The following is a 5,016-nucleotide window of genomic DNA, read 5'->3' on the forward strand; positions in this document are numbered from 1 at the left end:
TCTAACCAATAATAATATATCTTATAATTATTCTCACAATTCAGTGAAAATCATACATAACGATAATAACAACAACAAAGACTGAACATAGAAAGATATACAATTCTTCACCAAAACTTCTTCTTTATTAATATAATTCTTCATTACATATACATCTTCGACCTGTGCACCCAGTTCCAGGTGGTTTGCGCACTCAGCTACAAAATCTTCTAGGCCTCCATACACTCAGTTGCAGATCCTTCCCCAAAACTATAGACTACAGATGCAAACACCAAGATTCAAAAATATGATGACATTACATGATATGATTACAAATTATTACATCTCCTTAAATACATTTCATCTTTACAAAAACTATGGTCCAAATACCATGGATCCAAAAAACAAGGACTAATACCTGATACCCATTACAAAAAAAGGCCTTTATCCCATCCCCAAAGCCTTAAAAGTTTGCATGATGAATAAATGTTTCCTTGATGGGCCCTGAACCAAGTTCAACATTAATTAGCCAAGAAAATCCCTACAATACTGGCCCTTTCAGCATCAATCCATGGAGTGCGGACTAAAGTATAACCCGAAGTAGTATGGGGGGATGTTGGAATCAAGTTTACACACCCTGAGATAGTTGTGATGTCGTTTTATACCCTAACCCTTCCTTCGTGCAAACCGATAAGACTTTTATGGCTTATCAATGTACTTCTCTTATTTGGTTTTGAAACCTTCGCAAAGGTCTGCAATCATCCTTCGCAGACCCTAAATAGGAAATTTAGATACTTACGCGCCCTTGTAATTACTCTTACTTCTGTGTCTACCCAGATTAGCTTAAGTATTGGTTAAATTCAACATGCATTATGATTATCTTCACGTAAACATATATTCTTACTTGCATTCATATGAAAAAGTAAAACACATAAATTCACACATCAATATAGCATTAAATCATAAACCCAGTATTCAACATAACATAACTGCATACATTCATAACAGAAGTAAAATAGCTCATACACAGATATCTCTAGAATAATTCTTTTTATTGATGATTTAGATCTCCAGTATAGACTCTAACTTCCCTACGAACACATCTACAAGGGTTCGCGTACCCAGCTGTAGACTTCTACCATAGGCCTCTCAGCACTCAATTGCTGAGCCCCTTCCTACGCTAAGATTCTTTGCTCTTAGCTCTCACAGACCCATTACATCAATCAATTACCCAAAAACTTACTAAGAACTGAACTGCCTTAGAATCTTCTAAGACTTCCTTTTTATACATTCCCATGGTATGCAGACCAAGCTTGAATATCATCAAGCCAACACAAGATATCTAAACTAAGGGTGGAAACCCTTTTTGACTAAATACATATTCAAACTCTGCGATCACAAAATGTGGAGAATTTACATTCTTTATACAAAACTTGGGCCTTTAGACCCAAAAATTGGGTTTTTAACCCCAAAATTGACCCCTAGGGGACCCGTTCCCAACAGGCCCCCAACACAAATCTGGTGACTCGCATTGAGTCACTTAGCCAAAGTGGAGATCTTGTCACAAAGACCTCCCAGCTTCACCTGTACTACTGCAACCTTGATGGTACACTGCTACTCCGTCACTAGTGTTGCACTATCTGCCTATATTTTCTGTTGTGTCGACTATAGACTGGCCAATTTTTCCTTCAATGGAGGCCATCAGCACATAGGCTTCCTCCAGCCAAGGCCCCAATCTAGCCTTCAGTACCACCTCCTTGCAGTGAGCTGCGTCCACCTGCTCCTTTAGTGCCTTTGCTTCTTATAGCTTTGCCAACCTCTGCATGATGGCGATGATGTGCATCGTCGCTTTGAACTCATCATATCTATGTTGCAGCTCCTGTGCCTCAGTTTCTAGCCTTTGCAGGTTGGGATCTTCCTGCAGACTGGTAACTACTTCAAGCGCCTTCTCAAAGAGTGTAATGCAATCCTTCACTATGGTATCAACAACTGTAATGACATCTTTGACAGCGGTCTTGCGCTGCTCTCTCACTTCTTTGGAGTCAAAGGTTGGCCCCTCAACTCAAGTTCTGTGATCTGAAGGTTTAGTTCAAACTGAACCTTAGCCAGCTATGTTCGTGCCTTTCGCACACTTGCAGTAAGCTTCCTAATTCTTGTGTCGACTGGTGCATATTCCAAGATGTTCAACTCTGGAATAGTCTGACATGCCTCGTCCACCACAGTTATTGTGTGCTCATTCTTTTCTATGACCTTCTTAAGAATATCAATCACAAACGATTTTTTGACAAACATATGTGCATTGTTCACCTTCTGCTCACTGATAACATTCAAGGCACGTTTTTACTGAATCCGTAGTTCTGCGATCACACCATCCTACAGGGTGTGAAGGGCTTCACTTGGAAGCGCGTCCAAGTTTAACCTGACTTTCTTGAGGGCACTGACCATGGACCTGTTAGCCTCTGTTTATGTGGTCAATTCCCCATCCAGTAGTCTGACGGCCCAAGGATCCATTGAACAGACCATCTCGGCTACATCTGAGGTTCTAGGTACTAAAATGCTCGACTCCGTGCTGCCCCACCCTACAGTTGTCTGCACCTTAGTAGCATGGATCAACAACTCGTGCAAACCCATTCGAATGGCAACCAAGGCCTGTTTCTGTTGTTGCTCGAACTACTGTAGAAATTCCGTGGTCACATCCCACACTGTATCATTGATATCATTCAAATCACCCTCTATCAAGGTGATTGGGTCAAGGGATGATTTGTTGGCCTTGGACTTCTTCCACGGCCCTACTTTCTCCTACTCCCTTGTGCGCTTAACCCGAAATGGAGTAGTCTCTAGGTTTGCTCCTCCCTATTTTCAGCGCTCCTCCTCCTCATCTGTCTATGGAGAAGGTGACTTCTAACTCCTATCAGAGCCATGGTCGTCCTCTTCCTCCTCCCCTTCTACCTTCCTTTTGGTCGCACGCTCTGCTTTGGCTTTTTCCTTGGCTTCCTTCCTCTGTCTTTCAGCCAATTGCTCCATCTTTAACCTAGCCTCTTCCTTCTTTTGCTTTGTGGCAAATTTACTAGACCCAACTGATAAGTCTGAGGTCATGTGCCACTCTGCCAGCCAACTTTCGAGAACCGCAACGATTGCATCATCCATCACCAGGTATGGAATATAGTACCATTTTTGTGTGGGGTCCTTCCATGCTCTGATGGAAACACAGTGGAAGTTTGCCTTGAACTCCACATATTCAGACAACTGCCTAAATACATTCGGTGAGAGCTGCAGTTTGCAGTTGATTGCAGCACAGATGCTTGATTCCATGAGAATCCAAAATATGTTGTTGTCCTTAACCCTTTAGGTGTCCTTCGTGGCCCAAAGCGATGCAAACTTCACTTCTTCTGGCAGCTCTAGTGCAATTGGAGGAAACTAACTTTCCTCCGGTAAGTCCCACGCAACCAATACAATTAACAATAGCAGCCATGCATAGTGGAAGGTCTTACTTTGGTCTTTTACTTCTCTATATTTTGTGAGGAACTCACCGCAGAGGTAGCAAACCCAGTTAAATTGCACACCCTCCATGCACTGGGCTGCTAAAGATACAACCGGTGCCGACACTTCATCTGCGCGAAACTTCCTCATGATTTTTGCTGCCAAGATCTAGGTGGCTACTTTAACTATGGGGTTAGTTATGCTAGATATGGAGTAGCCGCGTGGCTTCTTGGAAAGCTTGAACTTATATTTCATTTGTTTGGTGAGGTTGCACTTACCAGTGTTTCTACCAAATTCCATGGCCAGATTCAATCCTAAATGCAGGAGAAAAGTGATCTTGTGGATTAGCATGTCAATGATTGGTATCAGTTCTCCTAACCACAGGCACCCATCATGCCCCAAGCATAATAGCTACTTGGTCACTATCAAATTTATGGGTGCGTGGTTGTAATACGACACCCATAGTAGGTTCAACAGTCTTGCCTTGTCCATGCCTTTTATCCATTGTCTCAGCTCCAGCATAGTCACACCAGAGTATTTATAGAAGAAGCGGTGCATGAATGTTTCAGTGGCCAAGTGGGGAAAGCGCTCTGTATCTACCAAATCCCAATCCTCCAACTTCAAATGGGGGATGCACGCCAGGCGCGGGCCATCAAATGTGATTTTTTCTGGCAGCAACAGTGTGAAAAGTGTGCTTTTGTTCTCATCGATATCCTTTAGTACCTTCACCTTGCCTCGGCGCGGAGGAACATATGCTATCAGTTTGGAGATAGGGTCTGCCCCCTTAATGTCAATGTATTCTACCCCCATGTCAACATCTTTCATGCCCACACTGACATCTTCTATGTCCTCGTCAGGTTCTAGGTCTACTACCTTGCCTTCTCCTGTGTTATAGGATTTTCTTTCTTCTGGTGTTTTATTGGCGATTCACGCACCGACTGTGTTTCTTTTTACTTATCCTTCTTTATCTTGGGACCCTCTTTGGATGGCATAGGCCTCGGCCTGGGTGACCTTGGTTATTTGGGTACTTCTGCAAGTACCTCTACGCTGGCTACCTAAGGAGATGCTCCCTCAACTGCCATTGCTTCTCCAATACTTTCAGTCTCCACGGATGCCGACATGATGCCAGTTAAGAGATCCTGGGTTTCCTTCGACAATTTCTCAAACACTGAACTCACTACCAAAGCCTCGAAATAGTCAAGGTTCATGCACGCTTGATAGCTCAACACCTCAATTCTCAAAATGCTAAGTTTTTTTCGTTGTTCAACCATCTATAATTTACAAGAAATTTTGAATTTGAATCCAACTGTTCCCCCCAAAATCTACTCATAAATGCGAGAGTGACGGTGGATTTTCAAATATCTTTCTCTTAAATTCTGACTTAATTGTCATCCCCCACTCCATTTAGCCATTTTCCCACTATCAAGTCATGAATAGTGACAATAACAGTGACTTTCCAACTACCCTGTGCAGTCTCTTCTTCAATAGCCCAACTCCCCTCGTGCTTCTACTAACACTGTGACAACCCTCCATTTCACACAGTACCCTAATCATGCA

This window comes from Pinus tabuliformis, chromosome 1_2 (genome assembly GCF_031772625.1).
Source record: "Pinus tabuliformis cultivar Carrire ecotype Pingquan chromosome 1_2, CPIR1, whole genome shotgun sequence".
NCBI classification, from domain to species: Eukaryota; Viridiplantae; Streptophyta; class Pinopsida; order Pinales; family Pinaceae; genus Pinus; species Pinus tabuliformis.